The 25,176-nt window shown below is 37.6% G+C and overlaps 1 long non-coding RNA gene across 1 annotated transcript in view; it reads right to left on the bottom strand.

Moving 5' to 3' along the window:
• The window catches only part of LOC110123227 (uncharacterized), a 31,176-nt gene extending 6,000 nt beyond the window's left edge, over nt 1-25,176 (bottom strand). The window contains exons 1-2 of the long non-coding RNA XR_002309469.2: nt 25,055-25,176; nt 14,416-14,650 (exon numbers count right to left, since the gene is read on the bottom strand). This is a non-coding gene — a long non-coding RNA (uncharacterized lncRNA). The remainder of the gene's footprint in view (nt 1-14,415; nt 14,651-25,054) is intronic.

Here is a 25,176-nt window from a genome sequence, read left to right as displayed (position 1 = left end):
CACACATAGGTAGTAAAATCAAAACCAAGGGAATGATTAACATAAAATTCAGGACAGTGGTTATCTCTTGCAAGGAGAGAGGAGGATGTGATCAAGGAGCACCCAAGTGACTAAATAATGTTTATTGCTAAGCAAGGTTGTAGTACCAAGCATTTGTTTCATTGTGTGTGTGTGTGTTTAACTGTGAAATACTTTCACACAGTCTTTTGTGTTCCAGTTATGTATTGCTTCATAACAAGTTACTGAACATTTAGTGTCTTAAAACAAAGATTTAAGATTTTCTTAATGATTGTACTTGTTGACCAGGCTCAGCTGGGAGATTCTGCTGCTCTCTGTGGTGTTGACTGGGGTCACTCTTAGTCTGTGTTTAGCTAGGAGGTTGGCTGGGACTAGGAACATATAAAACAGCTTAGCTCACAGGTCTGGAACCTCAACTGGAATGACTGGCAAGGCTGGGGCCTGACTAAGCCTCCCTCTGTCTACATAGTCACTGCCCCTTCTGTGGTCCACTCCAAGCTTCTTTAGCTGGCAGCTGGCTACTGAGGGGGTAAAAGCAGAAGCTGACAAGTCTCTTAAAGTTAAGGTTGGCAGTCTCAATGTGTCACTTCCACCATATTCCATGAATAAATTCAAGCCACAAGAGCAACCCAGACTCAAGCAAAAGAGAAACCAATTCCACCTCTTAAAAGAAGGAGTGTCTTTTTGATGCAGTGATAAGAGGGATTGTTTTTAGTCACGTTTGCAGACAAAAGATCACAGTAGTATATTAGAGGATCTAAGGATTAACAGGTTTTTTAATGGTATATCTAATAAGAAAGGCACAAGAAATATGAAGGGAACTATAAATGAAGGGTTGATTTAAAGTACTTGGTCTCCAAAAATCAATATATAAAACTTATGTAATCCCATTTTGAATATTAATGGTTATTTTTTCATTGGAAAATTAATTTTAATTATATAAATAAAATTTTAATTTGATAATAAAGTTTACAAGCTAGGAAGAAAGATCTAACCAGACACTAACTTTGCTGACACCTTGATCTTGGGACTTCCTAGCCTCAGAACCATGAGAAATAAACTTCTGCTGTTTAAGCCACTCAATCTATGGTATTTTGCTGCCTGAGGAGATTAAGGTGCGATGTATATAAATAGTAAGGGCAAAGAACATCTTCTTATCTAAGATTGAGAATCTAGAAGCTATAAAAGAAGATAGGTATATTTGGTAATGAAAATTACAAAGAAAACATAAGCCCTTTGAACAGGAAAATAGGCCACAAACAAACAATAGTAAACAATAGCCCAAGGAAAAATATTTATAATGTGGGTGATATAAAGTTAACACCTAAAATATGTAAACAGATCTTGCAAATATCATAAGAAAAAGATAATTATCATAAAAAATCAGACAAAATCAATTAATAAAAAAATCCACATAGGAGCAAATCCAAATGGGCAGCAATTATGATAAGATGCTCAAATTCACAGGAAATAAAAGTTACAAAATAACTAAATATCACTTAATCCTTTCCTAGCAAGTAAAAAAACCCAAAAGCTTAAACTCTTACTTCTGATATGGACATAGAGGAACAGTATTTTCAAACATAGCTGATGGAAAGTAAAGCATCACAACTATTTTAGATAGCCATGTAGTGCTGTCACTGAAGTTGAAAGTGTGTATGTTCTTTGACCTAACAATACCACTTCAAGAAACCTACCCTATAGAAATGAAATCACTGTACAGAAAGACATATATTCAAGGGCATTTGTAGCAGAATTGTTCACAATGGGGGGAAAATGGAAACAAATGGACCGAGGGTTAACTAAGCCTGCCGGACTACTTACAGCAGCCAGTACATTACAACAAAGACTCACACCGTCCACATAGGGAGCATACAGATCTGGTGACAAAAGGGCAGTGCATTCCTGGGATGTAAAGGATGTCCCCTTTAAAACACCACTTCTATGCAGTTGGGAAACATAATCAAACTACTAGATACACAAAAATAAAAACAGCAAGTTAGGCATAATGAGATGACAGAGGAACGTGTTCCAGATGAAAGAACAAGCTAAAGCCCCAGGAGAAGAACTAAGTGAAATGGAGATAGGCAATCTACCCCAAAGAGTACAGAGTTATAATTGTAAAGATGATCAAAGAACTCAGAAGAATGGATACTCAGAACAAGAAGTTAGAAGTTTTAAACAAAGAGTTAGAAAATAGAAGGGGCTTCCTTGGTGGCTCAGGGATAACAAATCTGCTTATCAATGCAGGAGTGGCAGGTTTGATCCCTGGGTCAGGAAGATTCCCCTGGAGAAGAAAATGGAACCCACTGCAGTATTCTTGCCTGGGAAATCCCATGAACAAAGGAACCCAGTGGGCTACAGTTCATGGGATTGCAAAAGAGTTGGACACAGCTTAGCAACTAACAGCAACAGAAAAGAGAAAGAACAATCAAACAGAAATGAAGAATACGATAACTAAAATGAAAAATACACTAGAAGAAATCAGCAGTAAACTAAATGATACAAAAAAAAAACAGACAAGTGAACTGGGAGAGTAGTGGAAATAACTGTTACTGAACAGAAAAAAAAGAAAAAAGAATTGAAATAAATAAGGAAAGTTTAAGAGATCTGGGACATCTTCTAGCACACTAATAGGAATCCCAGAAGAAGAGAGAAAGATGCTGAGATCATATTTCAAAACATAACAGCTGAAAACTTCCCTAATGCAAGAAAGGAACAGACATCCAAATCCAGAAACCAGAGAGGACCAACCCAAAGAGTACAAAGACACACTGAAGATTAAAATAACAATAACTAAAAATAAAGTAGAATATTCAAAGCAGTAAGGGGGAAAGCAATAAGCTATAAACAATGGAACTCTCATAAAGCTATGAGCTGACTTTTCAGCAGAAATTCTGCAGATGAGAAAGGAGTGGCACAATATATTTAAAAGTGATGAAAGGAAAAACCAACAATCAAGAATACTCTACAAAGTGAGGCTCTCTTTCAGAGTTGATGGAGAGCTCGAAAGTTTTATAAACAAGCAAAAAATAAAAGAATTTAGCACCACCTTAACAAAACATGGTCAATGGGCTTCTCTATCCAAGAAAAAAAATTAGAAACTTGAAAAACACAAAAGGAAAAAGCTCATCAGTAAAGGCAAATATACAGTAAAGGTAGTAAATCATCCATGCATGAAGCTAATAGAAAGGTTAAAAGACAAAAGTAGTAAAATCATCTGTATCCACATTAAGCAGTTAAAACAAAACAATCAGATGTAAAATATGATGTCAAAAACAGTAATTGTGAGAAGAGAGTACAAATGCAGGGCTGTTAAAATGCAATTGAAATAAGAGGTCAGCAACTTAAAACGATCACACATATTAGACACTGCTATATTTAAATGTCATGGAAATCACAAAACAAAAACTTATAATAGATACTCACAGAAAAAAAAAAAAAAAAAGAATCCAAACCTAACACTAAAGATAGCCACCATATCCCAGGGGAAGATAGCAAATGAAGAAAAGGGGAAGAAAAAGAACTATAAAAATATTCAAAACCCAGTTAACAAATTGGCAATAAGAATATACATATCAATAATTATTAATGCTCTAAATATAAATAGACTAAATGCTCCAATCAAAAACCACAGAGTGGCTAAATGGATACAAAAACAAGACTTGTATATATGTTGCCTAGAAGAGAGTCACTTCTGACTCTTTGTGATTCCATGGGCTGAAATCTGCCAGGTTCCTCTGTCCATGAGATTTCCCAGGCAAGAATACTGAAGTGGGTTGCCATTTCCTTCTCCACGGGATCTTCCTGACCCAGAGATCAAACCTAAGTATCTCACATTGCAGGCAGATTTTTACCACCAGGGAAGCTGGTATGTGACAAACTAGACTTTCAAACAAAGACTGTTACAGCAGATGAAAAAAGACATTACAAAATGATCAGAGGACAAATACAAGAAGAAGATGTAAGAACACCTAAATATATAAAACAAATAACAGACATAAGAGGAGAAACTGATGGTAACACAACACTAGTAGCAAACTTTAGCTTCACATTTATATCAATGGATAGATCATCAAGAAAGAAAATCAATAATAACAGCAGCCTTAAATGAAACATTAGACCAGATATATATATAGAGAGAGTCTATATAATATATATATATGTCCATGAAAAAGCAGCAAAACACACATTATTTTCAAGTGCACATGGAACACTCTACAGGACAGATTACATGTTAAGCCACAAAACAAGTCTCAGTAAACTTAAGCAAAGTGAAATGATATCAAGCATCTTTTTCAATCATAAGACTAGAAATTAACTTCAAGGAAAAAAACTGCAAAAAAAAGAAAAAGAAACACATGAAAGTTAAACAACGTGTAACTAAACAACCAATCAACCACTGAAGAAATCAACATTTCAAAATACCTAAAATGCTTCAAAATGCTTCCCTGGCAGCTCAGAGGGTAAAGAATCTGCCTGCAGTGCGGGATTCCCAGGTTCGATCCCTGGCTTGGGAAGATCCCCTGGAGAAGGAGATGGCAACCCGCTCAAGTATTCTTGCCTGGAATATCCCATGGATGGAGGAGCCTGGCAAGCTACAGTCCATGGGGTGCAAAGAGTCAGACATGACTGAGAGACTTCACTAGAGACAAATGGAAAGGAAAACAAAATGATCCAAAAATCTATAGGATTTAGCAAAAGCAGTTCTAATGGGGAAGTTTATAGTGATATTAACACAAGCCTATTTAAGGAAATAAGAAAAATATCAAGTAAACAATGTAAACTTAACCTAAAGAAACTAGAAAAAGAACAAACAAATTTCAAAATTAATATAAAGAAAGAAATCATAAAGCTCAGAGCTTTTTTTTTTTTTAATATCATTAAAACTAACAGCTGATTTTTTAAAAGCTAACAGAATTTGTAAACCTTTAGCCAGATTCATCAAAATAAAAAGCAAGGTTTCATCAATATGAGATTGGACACTATAAAACTCCTAGAGGAAAAACATAAAACTCTCTCTGACATAAATTGCAGCAATATCTTTTTTCTATGCATCTTCCAGAATAATGGAAATAGAAACAAAAATAAATAGGACTTACTTAAATTCAAAAACTTTTGCACAGCAAGGGAAAAACAAGCAAAATGAAAAGACAACATACAGATTAGGAGAAAATATTTGCAAATGATGTGACTGAGAAGGGACTAGTCTCCAAAATATATAAATGGCTCATGAAATTTAGCATAATCAAAACAGAAAACCCAATCAAAAAATGGGCAGAAGACTTAAACGGACATTTCTCCAAAGAAGGCATACAGATGGCCAGGAGGCACATGAAAATGTGTTCAACAATCCCAATTATTAGAGAATGCAACAAGATAGCATCTCACACTTGTCAAAATGACTATCATTTAAAAAATCTACAAACAATAGATGCTAGAGAGGGTGTGGAAAGAAGGAAACTCTCCTACACTGTTGGTGGGAATGTAAATTGGTAGAGCCACTATGGAGAACAGTATGGAGGTTCCTTAAAAAGCAAAATGGAGCTACCACATGACCCTGCAATTCCACTCCTGGGCATATATCAGAGAAAAATATGATCCAAAAGCTTGCATGTACTCCAATGTTCATTGTGGCACTGCTTACAATAGCCAAAACATGGAAGCAATCTAAACATCCATCAAGAGAGGGATAGATAAAGATGTTATATATACATACAGTGGAATATTACTTAGCCATTAAAAAGATTGAAATAATGCCATTTGCAGTAACATGGATGGAACTAGAAATTGTCATACTGAGTGAAGTAAGTAAAAAGAGGAGAAATATCATGTAACACCCCTTATATGTAACATAACATCCCATATATTAAAAAAAATGATACAAATGAAATTACTTGCAAGGCAGAAACAGACTCACAGACTGAACAGAATGAACTTGTGGTTGTCAGAGGGAAGGATGGGGGACAAGATAATTTGGAATGGACATGTACACACTGCTATATTTAAAATGGATAACCAACAAGGACCTACTGTATAGCACATAGAACACTGCTCAATGTTATGTGGCAGCCTTGATGGGATGGGAGTTTGGGAGAGAATAGGTACATGTGTATATATGACTGAATCATTTCACTGTTCACCTGAAATATTACAACATTGTTAATTGGATATACTCCAGTACAAAATAAAAAGTTTAAAAGTAAGAAAAAATAGAGAAAAATAAAAAATTATGGAGGACTCTCCCCCCAAAAAGAGAGGTCTCAAGTCAATAAAGTCAGGAATGAAGAAAGAGAAGTTACTACTGACATCACAGAAATACAAAGATTTATGAGACCATCACAAATAACTATATACCAATGAAGTGGACAACCTGGAAGAAATGGGCAAATTCCTGGAATATACAGTCTACCAAGACTGAACCTGAACGCTTCCCTGATAGCTCAGTTGGGCTTCCATGATAGCTTAGTTGGTAAAGAATCTGCCTGCAATACAGGAGACCCCAGTTCAATTCCTGGGTCAGGAAGATCCACTGGAGTAAGCTACCCACTCCAGTATTCTGGCCTAGAGAATTCCATGAACTGTATAGTCCATGGGGTCACAAAGAGTCAGACACGACTGAGTGACTTTCACTTTCACTTTCAAGACTAAACCAGGAAGAAATAGGAAATATGAGCAGGACATCTACCAGTAATGAAATTGAATCACTAAATAAAAACTCCCAACAACAAACAGAAGTCCAGGATGAGGTGACCTCACAGATGAATATTTAGGTAAGAGTTAATACCTGTTCTTCTCAAACTAGACAAAAAATAAATAAAAATGCAGTGGAAGGAATGCTTCTAAATTCATTCTATGAGGCCAGCATTGCCCTGATGCCAAAATCAGGAAAAGGTATCACAAAAAGAAATTACAGGACAATTATCACTAATGAACATAGATGCAAAAATCCTAAACAAAATATATTGGCAAATCAAATCCAGCAATACATTAAAAGGATTGTACACATGATCAAGTTGGATATATCAAAAAAAAAAGTTGGATATATCACAGGTATGCACAGATTTTTCAATAGCCACAAATTAATCAACATGATATATCCTATTAACAAACCACATGATTATCTCAATAGATACAGAAAAAGCTAAGACTCTTTTGATATAATTCAGCAACAATTTATCATTAAAAACCCTCTAGCAACTGGGTCTAAAGGGAACATATCTCAAACATAACAAAGGCCAGATATGACAAACCCACAGCTAACACCATAGTCAATGCTGAAAAGCTGAAATTATTTCCTCTAAGATCAGGAACAAGACAAGGATGAACATTCTTGCCACTTCTATTTAACATGCTATTGGTAATTAGCCTCCAACTAATAAAAATAAATGAAAAAAAATGCTATTGGAAATCCCAGCCACATAAATCAGACATGAAAGTAATTCCCTAGTTGTCCAGGGGTTAGGACTCCATGCTTTCACAGCCATGGGCCAGGGCTCAATCCCTGGTCATGGAACTAAGATCCTGCAAGCTGCATGGCATAGCAAATAAAAAAAGGAAAAGAAAAGAAAGAAAAGAAATGCAAATTGGAAAGAAAGAAGTCAAATTCTCACTCTTACTATACATAGAAAATTCTAAAGACACCACCAGAAAGCTACTAGAGTTCATCAGTGAATCTGGTAAAGTTGCAGGATACAAAGTTAATATACAGAAATCTGTTGCATTTCTACCCACTAATTATGAACTATCAGAAAATGAAACAATTCCACTTACAATCCCATCAGAAAGAATAAAATATCTAGGAATAAATCTAAGGATTATACACAGAGAAAACTACAGACACTGATGAAAGAAACTGAAGATGACAAAAACAGATGGAAAGATATACTGTGTTCATGGACTGGGAGAATTAATATTGTTAAAATGATCATACTACCCAATGCAATTTACAGACAAAATAAAATCTCTATCAAAACACCAATTTATTTTTCACAGAATTAAAACAAATAATTTTAAAATTTGTATGGAAGCACAAAAGATCTTCAATAGCCAAAGCAATCTTAAGAAAAATGGAGCTGGAGGAATCAGACTCCCTGGCTTCAGACTGTACTATAAAGCTACAATAATCAAAACAGTATGGTACTGGCACATAGACAGACTTATAGTCCAATGGAATAGAATAGAAATCTCAGAAATAAACCTGCACATCTATGGTCAGTTAATCTACAACAAAATTACTTACATGTGGAATCTAAAAAAATTAAGCAGGCTATTCAATAAAACAAAAAAGAAACACATTTTTACATATACAGAGAATAAAGTAGTGGTTACCAGAATGAAGAGGGAAATGGGGGTGATATAGGAGGAGAGGACTAAAAAAACTATGGTTATGAGATTTATGAAATCACGTGTGCAAAACTTTTATAAATTGTAAAGCACTATAGAATTTAAATTACATTTCATTCAATTTTTAAAATTTATTAAAAAGTGAGATAAAATTGAGTGAATATAACAAAAAAGAAATAGATTCACAGATATAGAGAACAAATTAGTGCTTACCAGTGAGAGAGGAAAGAGAGGATGGGCCAGATAGGGAAATGAGATTAAGAGGTACAAACTACTATGTACAAAATAAACAAGTTACAAGGACATATTGTACAATATAGGAAATATAGCAATATTCTATAATACCCATGAAGTGAAGTGCAAGTTGCTCAATCGTCTCCAACTCTTTGTGACCCCATGGACTATACAGACCATGAATTCTCCAGGCCAGAATACTGGAGTGGATAGCCATTCCCTTCTCCAGGGGATCTCCAGGGGATCCCAAACCAGGAATCAAACCCAAGTTTCCCACATTGCAGACGGATTCTTTACCAGCTGAGCCACAAGGGATGCCCATAATAACCATAAAGGGAGTATAAGTTTAAAAGTGTGAATCGCATCTTATACAGCTGAAACTCATCTAACATTATAAACCAACTATACCTCAGTTTAAAAAAAGAAAGGAAAGAAAGCCTGGTTGGATAAGGAAATCAAGCACTGTCAATTGGCCATAACTAGATTACTTTTAATAAATTAAGCACCAAAATGCTGAGTATATGTAATTGTTTGTGTTTTAACATATGTATATATACATAATATGCATGTATTTTTACATATATATTATATATTCACACATTTATATGTCATTCCATAAGGTGAAGAAATATGACAGAGTGATGTATAGTAGCTGTAAACATGGGTTACCTGATTGTGGGGGCAGGAAGCTGATGTGAAAGTGGGAAGGGAGGAAAGACAGAATGAAGAGCAAACTGACAAAGAAAAATGAGTGAAAAACTGCTACAAATAACTATATATATATGTATGTATGTATATTTATGTATGTGTATAGTTTTTTTTTCAGCTATTAAATCTGTGTTTGCAAGAGTTTAGATGTTCAAGTATGCAAATTAAAAGTGGTTTGTTTGGTTTTTTCCCAAGGCTGTATAGCAATCATAAAGGCCCTGCAGCCTTGACTTTGGGACAGAAGCAGCAGTTTTGTAAAGTCTTTCCCTGCATTGCAATTACAGCAAGAACTGGCAAATAAGAAAACCACAGCGAGATACTACCTCAAACCTGTTAGATTAGCCATTATCAAAAAGACAAAAGATATCCGATGTTGCCCAGGATGTGGAGAAAGGGGACCTTCATGCACTACTGGCGCAAACGTAAACTGATGCAGCCACAATGGAAAATAGTAAGGAGGTTCCTCAGAAAGTTAAAACAGAACCACCATATGATCCAGCAGTGTATATATCTAAACGAAATTAAATCACTCTCTCAAAAAGACATTTGCACCCCTATGTCCATTGCAGCATTAGTCACAATAACCAAGATATAAAACCGACCTAAGTGTCTATCAACAGGTGAGTCAAAAAAGAAAATGTGGGGTATGTACACAATGAATTATTTGACCATAAAAAAGAAGGAAATCCTGCCATTTTTGAGAACATGGGTGAATCTTGAGGGCATTATGCTAAGTGAAACAAGTCAAACAAAGAAAGACACTGTATGTTCTCACTCACATGTGGAATCTTAATAAACAAAACTTATAAGAACAAAAAGGAGATTGGTGGCTGCCACGAATGACTGGGGGAAATGGGTGAAGGTGGTCAAAGGGTACAAACTTTTGGTAATAAGATAAATAAGTCATGGGGATATAGTGTGCAGCCTGGTGACCACAGTTAATAATATTGTATTGTATACTTGAAGGCTGCTAAGAGTAGATTTTAAAAGTACAGCCACGAAAAAAGTTGTGACTATGAGATGATGGATACGCTAATCAACCTGATTGTGGTAATCATTTTTCAGTATATGCATATAAAATTACTACGTTGTACACCTTAAACTTACACCATCCTATATGTCAATTATGTCTCAATAAAGCTGTGGGGTGGAGGGGAAGAACTTTGATTAAGATCAGTACTTTCAGGGACATAGCCTTGAGCAGAAACTCCTCAGCAATCTACTGGCATTGATCCCAAGCCAAGTAACTCAGATGGTGAGGTCAAAATCACTTGGGAAACCCATATCAAACCAACTCCACTCCATGCTCACCCCTGCTCTCAAACCCTTAGAAAGCCCAGCCTCAGCATTCAAATGGAGAAGGAAATGGCAACTCACTCCAGTATTCTTGCCTGGAAAATGCCAGGGATGGAGGAGCCTGGCGGGCTGCAGTCCATAGGGTCACAAAAAGTTGGACACGACGGAGCAACTTCACTTTTCACTTTCAGATTTCCACCCTGCATATCTTTGATGTCCCATGGTGCGAATTATGAGCGTGGGTGTTACGGGCCAGAGGGCATGCTTCCCTCTGTCTCTCACTACCTGTGTGCCTGTATGCATTCCTTAACTTCTCTGAGCCTCTGCTTCTTCATCTCTAAAATGGGACTCTTGCTACCTCTCAGGGTTGTTGTGAGGACTTAATGATAAATACAAACCACTCAGAACAAAGTTGGCACTTGCTAAAGAGTTGTTGACTCCCTTGTGACAGCTAACATTGTCATTATTTGGGGACAGTCTCGGGAGGCTGGCCATGATGAGTAGATCAGGATGTGTGACTTGCCTGGTGATCAAAGAAACATAAGGGTTTTTCTAGGTTGCAAATGACCTGTCAAAATAACCCGGATTTCCAAGTGCTAGTGGAACTATGACCTGGTATGAACTTTGGGAAAGTAATGAGTTGCAATACAGCATATGACTTAAGAATCGACCTGAAGCTTGTAATGGCGCAGAAGGAAGGAAGCTTGGGAAAGGCTCAGCCTGCCTAGGATTAAGGGAAACTGACCCTTCTGGTCGTCCTACTCCTGAGAATCTGTCCCAAGGGATTGTACACCACTGCAGCCATGAAATTAAAAGATGCTTGCTTCCTGGAAGAAAATCTATGATGAACCTAAACAGTATATTAAAAAGCAGAGATGTCACTTTGCTGACAAAGGTCTGTCTGGTCAAAGCTAATGGTTTTTCCAGTAGTCAAGTACAGAAAGTGAAAGTTGGAACATAAAGAAGGCTGAGTGCCAAAGAATTGATACTTTCAAACTATGGTGCTGGAGAAGATTCTTGAGACTCTCTTGAACAGCAAGGAGGTTACACCAGTCAATCCTAAAGGAAATCAACCCTGAATATTCATTGGAAAGACTGATGCTGAAGCTGAAACTCCAGTACTTTGGCCACCTGATACAAAGGACTGACTCTGATGCTGGGAAAGATTGAGGGCAGAAGGGGGCAACAAAAGATGAGCTGGTTGAATGGCATCACCGATTCAACAGACATGAGTTCGAGCAAACTCCAGAAAATAGTGAAGGACAGGAAAGCCTGGCATGCTGCAGTCCATGGGGTCACAATGAGTCAGAATGCAACTTAGCAACTGAACAATACAACACAATATAGAGAAAAAATGGAGGTAAAAAGAAAGAGCTAAAAGGAAACATCTCAAAGCATTCCCAGTAGACAGTACACTTACGGATGATCTTCTTCAATTTCTTTATCATTTTCTCTACTTTTCATAATTTCTGCAGTGGGCATGCAGCATCCTGATGACTGGGGAGGATAAAGTAATATTTAAAGATGAAAATGAAAGCTTGTAAGACATTCATTTCATTGAGCAGTAGCCGCACTTTGTTGCTGGAAGTCCTCTGAACAAATGCAAGCCCCTCACCCTTGGATCTTGACACTCCACCCTCCTGTACTTCCTTTTTCACCTGGGGGAGAGCTGTGTTCCTCATGCCATCCAGGAATCATGTAACGATGTCTCATGTCCCAGGGCAAGGAGGTCTCAGGCTGTGCACCGGAGCATCAGCAAGCTGAGACCAAACACTTTCAGAGAACTCTGAGTCCGCTGCTCTGATCAAGGAGAGCCTCTCAGAAGAGGGAGTGTTGAGAGCTGCTTGGAAGGAGGGGAAATTGTGGGGAAATCAGACAGGCGAAAATTTAAAATTTTAAGAAGGAGTGAATTAACCAAAGCATCCTCCTTTTGCTTTTTTAAAATGGGCAGAGGTTGCTGGTGAATAAAAACTTAACAGCTGGATTTCCCTGTTGGTCTAGTGGTTAAGAATCTGCCTTGCAATGCAGAGGACAGCAGTTCAATCCCCGATCTGGGAAGATCCCACGAGCTGTGGGGCAACTAAGTCCATGAACCATAACTACCGAAGCCCACACAGCTTGGAGCGCATGCTCCGTAATGAGAAGCCACCGCGATTAAAAACAAACAAACAAAAAAAAAAACCTTGTGCTGCAGTTAGAGAGTAGCCCCTGCTCACTGCAAACAGAGAAAGTCTGTGCACAGAAATGAAGACACGGCACAGCCAAAAATAAATAAATAAACTTGATGGTTAAGGAGAGGAGACTGTCAGCAGAAGACCTACCCGAATGTGGGGGCAGTGAGTGATACTAGGGGAAAGGGGGCCACTGAGTTAAGTGAAATCTGCAACTTAGAACTGGTGACAATTTTCTACACACCTTCTATCTCCTCTTTCGGTTTTACTCCTCTACTTTAACTCCCTTGCTTGTCTCCCTCTGATTGTTTTAATCCCCCCGGTGTCCCATCTCCAGGAGATAAGTGAGAAGGACCACGCATTCTCCTCCCAAGGTTGCTATTGGTAACTGAAACCAAGCTTAGCCCAGTGAAAGGAACTGGGGTTTTTTTCAGGTTTGGTCACCAGGGGAGGACTTCAGCATTTGTGCCCTTCAAAGCTCTCCTGGGAGATGAGGACAGTGTCCACAGCAGACAGAGCTGGGCTCTCTCACCCTCACTGTGGGGCTCCAGGTCTCACCCACTTGTACCCTCAGCTCTATGATGGAAATGAGGATGACGATGGCCCTAGCACCTCCCCTCCAGTGTCCACTCCTCTGTTCCTAAATTCTCCTGCCTTGACTTTTGTTCCCATAACTCATTCTCTGGTGAGTGCCCATAAGGAGAGGAGGCCCCTCCTTACTGATTCATGGAAACAAAAAGGTTCTTCAAGGGCATCTAATTCATGATCATGGTTTTATAGAGGGGAAAAGGGAGTCACAGAGAATCAAAGCTATAACAAATGACAACACTGTTCTTTGAGACTCAGATCCTTCCCAGGAAACATGCCACCCCACCTCATTTTTCCAAGGAAGGGACAGGAGGTGACTAAGCAGAGCCCCGCAGTTCCTGATGCCTCTAGCCTCTCCCTACATGGTCCTAGCACCTCTCTTCCCCTTCCACCCCATTCCTACCCTACATGACTGAATGATTTAGTACAATTGCATTTGTTTCCTCGTTTCTGGTCACATCCTATTTATCTTGATGGTCAATAAAAGTGACCAGAAGACTCCTAATGACCTGGAACATCAAGTTCATGCCTTTCCCAAATTAGAATCAATTTGCTCTAAATCTAACCAAGTCAGGATGAAGCATTAGCAGATGGTGCATCCACTTGGCCATTTCCCCCAGTCTCTTAAGACAGTGAATCACTCTCAGGGGATGGCTTAGCCAAGATGAGTCAGCACCTTCTGTTTGTGTATATTGTCATTACATTCTTTTCATTAAAAAAAAAAAACCCTTGTGTGTAAGTGGACTACAATTGCAATTTGAAAAGCACTGACAAAAATTCCTCGTCTTCAAATGACATAACCAGTCTTATATAGTATCTGAAAACCCACAATTCAAGACACTTCCCAGAGCAATGACTCTTTATAGAACACTGGATGAGGCCAGAATAGCATTTTGCTACTTGATAGTCAACACATCTCAATGGTTAAGAATCCAGTTTCTGAACTGAGTCTCACTTCTGGTAGGATGTAAGGTCTCACTGTACCAACTTTACTAAAGATTACAACTATAAACTCTGAACCAAAAATATACATAATACATTAAAAAAAACATACCCGAAGGTCTTGGAGAATATGCAAAAGCAGGCAGATTCTAAATGGAAAGTGATACTTGGAAGAAGGAAATCATATGAGATGAGACTCCTGATTTTATGGCTTAGCCTGAAAGCAAGCTGCCATCAGTATCCTGACAGGTGTCTTAAACTGACAGAAAATCCACAGTCTTTCTGATCTGAAGGATCAGGGAACAGAATTTGTGGCAACCATAGCCGCTGAAGAGTGAGGGAGAATCCTGCAAAGGAGAGAGACAAAGGGAAGAAGTTTCAACTTTCATGTGTAAACTCTGCCAAATTTTCTGCTTGATCACTAATTACCCACATATAGGACAGATTTCAAATATCCCAACTAGGGACAAGACAACTGGACTGAGATGTTCCCCCAAAATACAGAGTTTACAGTGTGAGTCCAACAAAGTTAGCTATTTTCTATAGCAAAAATTTAAGACTCTTTGGTAATACAACAAATCCAGTTTCCACAACATAACGATCACCAATTTGGGGCACAACTGAAAATTTCTTGACAATGAAGAAACAGGAAAACATAATCCATTATAAAGAGAGAAAAGACAATAAACAAAAACCAATCTCAAAACAAGTGTTGAAATTATTAATTACTTTAAAGAAGCAATTTCACTATGCTACATGATGAAAATATGTAAGTCTCAGCAGATAAATAACTATCTTAAATAAGAATCAATGGTTACCATCCTATCAAATAAATCAAATACTGAGAAATAAAACTACCTAAGAAGACAAAAGACCTACACTCTGAAAACCATAAGATGCTGATGAAAGAAATTGAAGATGACAAAAACAGATGGAAAAATATACCATGTTCTTGGATTGGAAAAATCAATATTGTCAAAATAACTATACTACTCAAGGCAATCTACAGACTCCATGTAATCCCTGTGAAATTACCAAAGGTGCTTTTTGCAGATCTAGAAAAGAATCTTAAAATCTGTATGGTAACACAAATGACTCTGAATAGTCAAAGCAACTTAAGAAAGAAAAACACAGCTGGAGGAATCAGGTTTCCTGACTTCAGACTATACCATAACATGATCGTAATCAAAACAGTGTGGTACTGGCACAAAGACAGATGTATAGATCAATGGAACAGGTTTAAAAATAAACCCACACAGCTGCAGTCATTTAATCTATGACAGAGGAAGCAAGAAAATATAATGGAGAAAAGAGAGACTTCAATAAGTGGTGCTGGAAAAACTGAACAATTTACATCTAAAAGAATGAAATTAGAGCATTCTTTAACACCATACACAAAAATGAACTAAAAATTAATTAAAGACCTAAATGTAAGAGCAGATGCTATAAAACTCTTAGAGGAAAACATAGGTAGAACACTTTTTGACATAAAAGGCAGCAATATCTTTTTGGATCTACCTCCCAGAATAATGAAAATAAAAACAAAAATAAACAATTGGGACCTATTTAAACTTACAAGCTTTTGCACAGCAGTGGAAATCACAAACAAAATGAAAATACAACACACGAAATGGGAGAAAACTATTTGCAAATGATATGACCAACAAGCAATTAATTTCCAAAATATACATACACTCGTGGGGAAAAGATCTAAACAAACATTTCTCCAAAGAAGACATACAGATGGCCAAAATCACATAAAAAGATGCTCAACATCTCTAATTATTAAATAAATGCAAATAAAAACTACAGTGAGGTATCATCTCACACCTGCCAGAATAGCCATCATGAAAAACACTACAGATAATAAGTGCAGGAGAGGGTATGGATAAAAGGGAACCCTCCTATACTGTTGCTGAAAATGTAGACTGGTACAGTCACTATGAAGAACACTATGAAGGTTCCTTTAGAAGACAAAAAATATAGCTATCATATGCCACTCCTGGGCATATATCCAGAGAAAATCATAATTTGAAAAGATACATACACTGCTATGTTCATAGTGGCACTATTAACAAAAGCCAAGACATGGAGGTAACCTAAATGTTCATCAACAGATGTATGGATAAAGAAGATGTGGTATATTTATACAATGGAAAATTACTCAGCCATAAAAAGGAATGAATTTGAGTCAGCTGGATGAATCTAGAGCCTGTTATGCAGAGTGAAGTAAGTCAGAAAGAGAAAAACAAATATCACACATTAATGCATATATGTGGAATCTAGAGAAATAGTACTGATGAACCCTTTTGCAGGTCAGGAATAGACATGTAGGCATAGAGAACAGATTTGTGGTCACAGCGAGTGAAGGAGAAGGTGGGACAAATTCATAGAGCAACATTGAAACATATGTACTACTATATGTAAAATAGAAGCTAGTGGGAAGTATGCTGTGTAACAGGTAGCTCAGCCTAGCGCTCTGTGACAACCTAGAGGGGTAGGATGGGGGGTTGGTGGGAGGGAGGTTCAAGAGGGAGGAGATAAATTATACTAACGGCTGATTCATGATGTTGAACAGCAGAAACCACCTCAACATAGTTAAGCAATTATCTTCCAATTAAAAAAAAAAAATATATATATATATATATTTAAAAGTCACCCATATTCCCTTCTAATATCTTTACTATTTCATTTTTAGCCTTTAAGTAATTGTACTAAGAGGGATATAGATTGAAGAATTAAGAGGGATGTCCCTGGTGATCTAGTGGCTAAAGTCTTCATGCTCCCAATGCAGGGGAGGTTCAATTTCTGGTCAGGGAATTAGATCCCACAAGTTGCAACTTAGAGTTCACATGCTCCAACTAAAGATCCTGAATGCTGCAATGAAGACTGAAGATCTCATGGGCACAATTAAGACCCAGAGCAGCCAAATAAATAATCTTTTTTTTTTTTAAGAATTAAGGACAATAATTGAAATAGAAGGTAAAAAATAGAAATAATGAAACTAAGAGTTGATTATTTGAAAAGACAAACAAAATTGATAAACTTTTAGCCAGATTCATCAAGCTAAAAAGAGGGCTCAAATCAATAAAATCAGAAATTTAAAAAGAGAAATTACAACTGACACCATAGAAACACAAAGGATCATAAGCAACTACTACAGACAACTATATGCCAGTAAAATGGGCAACCTATAAAAAATAAATTTTAGGGAAAATTCCTAGAAATGTCTGATCTCCCAAGACTGAATGAGGCAGAAATAGAAAATATGAACAGACCAATTACCAGTAATGAAATTGAATCAGTAATTTTTTAAAAAACTCCTAATAAACAAAAGTCCCTGAGCTTTCCTGGTAGCTCAGCTGGTAAAGAATCTACCTGCAACATGGGAGACCTGGGTTTAATACCTAGGTTGGGAAGATCTCCTACAGAAGGAAAATGGGCTACCCACCCCAGTATTCTGGCCTGGAAAATTGCATGAACTGTATAGTCCATGGGGTCACAAAGAGTCAGAAACAACTGAGCAACTTTCACTTTGAACTTGGAAACAAAAGTACAGGACCAGGTGACTTCACAGATGAATTCTACAAAACATTTAGAGAGGAGTTGACACCTATCCTTCTGAAACTATTTCAAAAAATGCAGAGGGAGGAACACTTCTGAATTCACTCTACAAAGTCAGAATCACCGTGATATCAAAACCAGACAAAGATATCACAAAAAAGAAAATTGCAGGCCAATATCACCAATGAACATAGATGCAAAACTCCTCAAAAAAATATTAGCAAAGCAAATCCAACAATACAGTGAAAGGATCACATACCATGATCAAATGGGGTTTTATCCCAAGGACATAAGGATTTTTCAATATCTGCAAATCAATCATTGTGTGTGTAATATACCACATAAAAAACCTGAAGAATAAAAATCACATGATCATCTCAGTAGATGCAAAGTAAAAAGCTTTTGACAAAATTCAACATCCATTTATGACAAAAAAATTCTCCAGAAAGTGGGCATAGAGAAAACATACCTCAGCATAATGAAAGCCATATATGACAAACCCACAGCTAACATCATACTCAATGGTGAAAAGCTGAAAGCATTTCTTCTAAGATCAGGAACAAAACAAAGATTCCCACTCTGGCCACTTTTATTCATAGTAGTGTTAGAAGTCCTAGCCACAGCAATAAGGCAAGAAGTAGCAGAAGGAAAAAAAAAAGAAACCCAAATTGGAAAGGAAATGGTAAAACTGTCACTGCTTGCAGGTGAAATGACACTATACATAGAAAATGCCATCAGAAAACTACTCCAGCTCACCAATGAATTTGGTAAAGTTACAGAATACAAAATTAATATACAGAAATCTGTTGCATTTCTATTGACTAACAATGAACTATCGGAAAGAGAAATTAAGGAACCAATCTCATTTACATTGCATCAAAAAGAATAAAATGCCTAAGAATAAATACCTAAGGACATAAAGGACCTGTACTCTGAAAACTATAAGGTGCTGATAAAAGGCATTGAAGATGACACTCAGATGGAAAGATATACCAAGTTCTTGGAGTGGAAGAATTAATACTGTTAAAATGACTACTCAATGCAATCTACAACCTTTATCAAAATACCAGTGTCATTGTTCACAGAACTAGAACTAATGATTTTTAACATTTGTATGAAAACACAAGATATCTAGAATAGCCAAAACGATCTTGAGAAAGAAGAGAGCTGGAGATATCATACTCTCTGTTTTCAGACTATACTAAAAAGCTACAGTAATCAAAGCAGTATGGTATAGATACTTCCCTGGCATTCCAGTGGTTAAGACCCCATGCTTCAGCTGCAAGGGGCATGGGTTTGATTCCTGGTTGAGGAAATAAGATCCTGCATGTGGTATGGTGTGGCCAAAAAATAAATAAATAAAAACAATAGTATGGTACAGGAACTAAACCAGACGCATAGATCAAGGGAACAGAGTAAAGAACCCAGAAATAAACCTACCCACTCATGGTCAATTAATCCATGACAAAAGGAAGCAAGAGTATCTAACAGAGAAAAGATAGTCTTTTCAATAAATGTTGCTTGGAAAACTAGAAAGCTATATCTAAAAGAGTGAAATTAGAACATTTTCTAATGCCATACACAAAAATAAACTTATAATAGATTAAAGACTTAAATGTAAGATTGGAAACCATAAAACTCCTAGGAGAAAACATAGTCAGACCACCCTCTGACGTATATCATAGCATTATCTTTTGGACCTGTCGCCTAAGGCAAAGAAAGCAAAAGCAAAAACAAAGATATGAGACCTCCTTAAACTTGAAAGTTTTTCACAGCAAGGGAAACCACTGACAACATGAAAAGACAACCTACTGAATAAGATAAAATATTTGCAAATGATTTAACTGGTAGGGGGTTAATCCAAAATAAATGAACAGCTCATGCAATGCAACGTCCAAAACAAACAACTAAAAACAACCCTGAATGAGGTATGGTGTGGCAAAGAATAAAAATAAATAAATAAAAACAAAGTATGGTACAGGAACTAGGATTTAAAAATAGGTAGAAGGCCTAAATAAACTTTTTTTTTTCCAAATAAGACATATAGATGGGTGACAGGCACATCAAAAAGACACTCAACATTGCTAATCAACAGAAAAATGCGAATCAAAATCAAAATGAGATAACACCTTATATATGCCAGAATGGCTATCATCAAAAAGACCACAAATAGCAAATGTTGTCAAGGATATGGAGAAGAGGAAACCCTCGTACAGTGTTGTTGTTCAGTCGCTAAGTCGTGTCCAACTCTTTGTGACCCCCATGGACTACAGCATGCCAGTCTTCCCTGTCCTTCACTCTCTGCTGGAGCTTGCTCAACTCATGTCCATTGAGTCAGTGATGTCATCCAACCAGCTCATGCTCTGTCGTCCACTTCTCCTCCTGCCCTCAATATTTTCCAACATCAGGGTCTTTTCCAGCAAGTTGGCTCTTCACATCAGGTGGTCAAAGTATTGGAGCTTCAGCATCAGTCTTTCCAATGAATATTCAGGGCTGATTTCCTTTAAGATTTACAGGTTTGATCTCCTTGCTGTGTAAGAAACTCTCAAGAGTCTTCTCCAACACCACAGTATAAAAGCATCTATTCTTCAGCGCTCAACCTTTTTTTTGGTTCAACTCTCACATCCATACATGAAAAACTGGAAAAACCATAGCTTTGGATAAACAGACTTTTGTAAGCAAAGATTTGTCTCTGCTTTTTAATACAATGTATGTTTGTCATAGCTTTTCTTCCAAGGAGCAAGAGTCTTTTAGTTTCATGGCTGCAGTTACTGTCTGCAGTGATTTTGGATCCCAAAAAAATAAAGTCTGTCACTGTTTCCATTGTTTCCCCATCTATTTGCCATGAAGTGATGGGACCAGATGCCATGATCTTCATTTTTTGAATGTTGAGTTTTAAGTCAGCTTTTTCATTCTCCTCTTTCATCTTCATCAAGAGGTTCTTTTGTTCCTCTTTGCTTTCTGTCATTAGGATGGTATCATCTGTACATCTGAGGTTATTGATATTTCTCTCAACAATCTTGATTCCAGTTTGTGATTCATCCAGCCTAGCATTTTGCATGATATAATCTGCATATAAGTTAAATAAGCAGGGTGACAGTATACAACCTTGACATACTCCTTTCCCTATTTGGAACCAGTCTGTTGTTCCATGTCCAGTTCTAATTGTTGTTTCTTGACCAGGATACAGATTTCTCAGGAGGCAGGTACAGTGGTCTGGTATTCCCATCTCTTAAAGAATTTTCCACAGTTTGTTGTGATCCACACAGTCAAAGGCTTTGGCATAAACAATAAAGCAGAAGTAGATATTTTTCTGGAATTCTCTTGCTTTTTCTATGATCCAACAGATGTTAGCAATTTGATCTGTGTCTTTTCTATATCCAGCTTGTATATCTGGAAGTTCTTGGTTAATGTACTGTTGAAGTCTACCTTGAAGGCTTTTGAGAATTACCTTGCTAGCAGTGAAATGAGTGCAATTGGATTGTAGTTTGAGCATTCTTTGACATTGCCCTTCTTTGGGATTGAAATGAAAACTGACCTTTTCCAGTCCTGTGGCTACTGCTGAGTTTTCCAAATTTGCTGGCATATTGAGTGCAGCACTTTAAAAACACCATCTATCTTTTAGGATTTTAAATAACTCAGCTGGAATTCTATCACCTCTACTAGCTTTGTTAGTAATAATGCTTCCTAAGGCCCACTTGACTTCACACTCCAGAATGTCCGGCTCTAGATGAATGACCACACTATTGCGGTTATCTGGGTCATTAAGACCTTTTACTGATACATTTTCTCTGTATTCTTGCAACCTCTTCTTAATCTCTTCTGTTTCTGTTAGGTTCTTACTGTTTCTGTCCTTTATTGTGCCCATCTTTGCATGAAATATTCCCTTGGTATCGCTAATTTTCTTGAAGAGATATCTAGTCTTTCTTATTCTATTGTTTTCCTCTATTTCTTTTCATTGTGCTCTTTCATATGTGGAATCTTAAAAATAAAGCAAAATAGTGAATGTAATTTTTCAAAAGACAGACTCACAAATATAAAGAACAAACCAATGGTAACCAGTGGGAAGAGGGAAGGGAGAAGAAGCAAGACAGAGACAGGGAAATAACAAGTAAAAACTACTATTGTAAAATAAATGAGCTACAACACATGGAATATAGCCAATATTTTACAATAACTATAAATGGAATATAATATTGAAATTGTAAGATGCAAAGTCAATGTTTCAGTTTCATGTAATATTAAAATTGTAACATGTGAATCACTATGTTATACCCCGAAACACATAAAGATCAACTCAATTTAAAAGAAAAAAAAAAAAAACAGAATAGAAAGCCCAGAGATAAATCCACGAACCTATGGTCACCTTATCTTCAACAAAGGAGGCGAGGATATACAATAGAAAAAAGACAACCTCTTTAACAAGTGGTGCTGGGAAAACTGGTCAACCACCTGTAAAAGAATGAAACTAGAACACTTTCTAACACCATACACAAAAATAAACTCAAAATGGATTAAAGATCTAAACGTAAGACCAGAAACTATAAAACTCCTAGAGAAGAACATAGGCAAAACACAACATAAATCACAGCAGGATCCTCTATGACCCACCTCCCAGAATATTGGAAATAAAAGCAAAAATAAACAAATGGGACCTAATGAAACTTAAAAGCTTTTGCACAACAAAGGAAACTATAAGCAAGGTGAAAAGACAGCCCTCAGATTGGGAGAAAATAATAGCAAATGAAGCAACAGACAAAGAATTAATCTCAAAAATATACAAGCAACTCCTCCAGCTCAACTCAGAAAAATAAATGACCCAATCCAAAAATGGGCCAAAGAACTAAACAGACATTTCTCCAAGGAAGACATACAGACAGCAAAAAAACACATGAAAAGATGCTCAACATCACTCATTATCAGAGAAATGCAAATCAAAACCACAATGAGGTACCATTACACGCCAGTCAGGATGGCTGCTATCCAAAAGTCTACAAGCAATAAATGCTGAAGAGGGTGTGGAGAAAAGGGAACCCTCTTACACTGTTGGTGGGAATGCAAACTAGTACAGCTGCTATGGAAAACAGTGTGGAGATTTCTTTAAAAGCTGGAAATAAAACTGCCATATGACCCAGCAATCCCACTTCTGGGCATACACACCGAGGAAACCAGATCTGAAAGAGACACGTGCACCCCAATGTTCATCACATCACTATTTATCATAGCCAGGACATGGAAGCAACCTAGATGCCCATCAGCAGACGAATGGATAAGGAAGCTGTGGTACATATACACCATGGAATATTACTCAGCCATTAAAAAGAATTCACTGGAATCAGTTCTAATGAGATGGATGAAACTGGAGCCCATTATACAGAGTGAAGTAAGCCAGAAAGATAAAGACCATTACAGTATACTAGCACATATATATGGAATTTAGAAAGATGGTAACGATAACCCTATATGCAAAACAGAAAAAGAGACTCAGATGTATAGAACAGACTTTTGGACTCTGTGGGAGAAGGTGAGGGTGGGATGTTTCAAGACAACAGCATTGAAACATGTATACTATCTAGGGTGAAACAGATCACCAGCCCAGGTTGGATGCATGAGACAAGTGCTCGGACCCGGTGCACTGGGAAGACCCAGAGGGATCGGGTAGAGAGGGAGGTGGGAGGGGGGATCGGGATGGGGAATACATGTAAATCCATGGCTGATTGATGTCAATGTATGACAAAAACCACTACAATATTGTAAAGTAATTAGCCTCCAACTAATAAAAGTAAATGAAAAAAAAAACAAAAAAAAAAAATTCATCTGCGGGACATAGGATAAAAATTAAAAAGAAAAAAAAAGAATTAAAGACAATATCCAGCTTTATTTTTTTATCCAAATGGTGTTCCCAGTATTGACTTAGCTGGTTTTCCCAGGATTATTAAAGAACTCATTTCCGCCCAATAATTTGAAATATATGAAGCCTTTTGCAGATGGTTAATGAACCCTGCCTTATACATCCATTGGCAATGCCTCTCTGAGAAAGGATAGTTTCAAAAGCACAGAGTAGAAAAGAGGCATAGACTTTGGAGTTCAGACCAGGGAGGAAGCACAACTTTGAGATAAGGGGTACTTTCGGAGCTACTGGGAAAGCAGAGCAGGAGGAGAGGGAAACTTGGGGGAGCACTGGGCAGGCAGAACAGGACAGGGATAGTCCAGTTCGGTTCAGTTAAGTCACTCAGTAATGTCTGACTCTTTGCAACCCCATGGACTGCACCACACCAGGACTCCCTGTCCACCACCAACTCCTGGAGCTTACTCAAACTCATGTCTATTGAGTTGATGATGCCATCCACCCATCTCATCCTCTATCGTCCCCTTCTCCTCCTGCCTTCAATCTTTCCCAGCATCAGGGTCTTTTCCAATGAGTCAGTTCTTCCCATCAGGTGGCCAAAGTATTGGAGTTTCAGCTTCAGCATCGGTCCTTCCAGTGAATATTCAGGACTGATTTCCTTTAGGATGGACTGGTTACATACTGATATTTTTGAAAATTGTGTTGCATCCCAAAACGAACAAAACTAACAACGAATACTTGTCCAGTTTCTCAGAGGACTTGCTTTAATGAGAAAAAGTGTTTTTTCATTAGTTTGCTGAATATTTCTAAAGTGCTTGAAATCATTTTGACCTCTCATAGGTATCTATATTCCACTACTATCTGCTGTTTCTTGGGTGTTTCCTGTTTTCTCATCAGAACCTGAATGGATGTGTATTCTACATATGTGAGATCCAAAACAAAAAGATTACACTGGGCCTTTCTGAAGATTAGTTGGGTTCCTCCTTTGAGCCAGGCCCTGGACATTGTCCCTCTTAAACCTCACCATGTGGTCCTTGCAGCAGCAGCATGAGGAGCCACTATTACCACATAGAAAATCAGGAGTTGTCCAAAGGCCCACTACGATTGGTGACAAAGCTGGGGCTCAGCCACAGCACCATCTACCGCAAAAGCTGTGTTATTGCTGGATACCACACTGCCTCCCGCCCCCTCCGTGGCTAGAGGGCAGAGGTGGGAAATGAACAGAAAGTGGAAGATAACTGGGTTTTCCAGAGGAGAGGAAATGGAAAGAGGACATGGAAAGGAAGGACAAGTCCCTCCTCTTCATTCAGAACCAGCAGTAAGATGTGGGCTCACTTACCCTGATAGAATCACAGAAGAAACCAGGCTTTCTGTCCCTCCTCCCTGCCCTAGAGGGGTGAGTGCTGGGCCCACAGACCAGCGCCCATGCTCCAGCTCCTTACATCATGTCCTCCTCTCTGG

The sequence above is a fragment of the Odocoileus virginianus genome, chromosome 22 (assembly GCF_023699985.2).
Source record: "Odocoileus virginianus isolate 20LAN1187 ecotype Illinois chromosome 22, Ovbor_1.2, whole genome shotgun sequence".
Classification (NCBI taxonomy): Eukaryota; Metazoa; Chordata; class Mammalia; order Artiodactyla; family Cervidae; genus Odocoileus; species Odocoileus virginianus.
The sequence above is the reverse complement of the archived record's forward strand: the minus strand, read 5'-3'. Positions and strand labels throughout refer to the sequence as shown.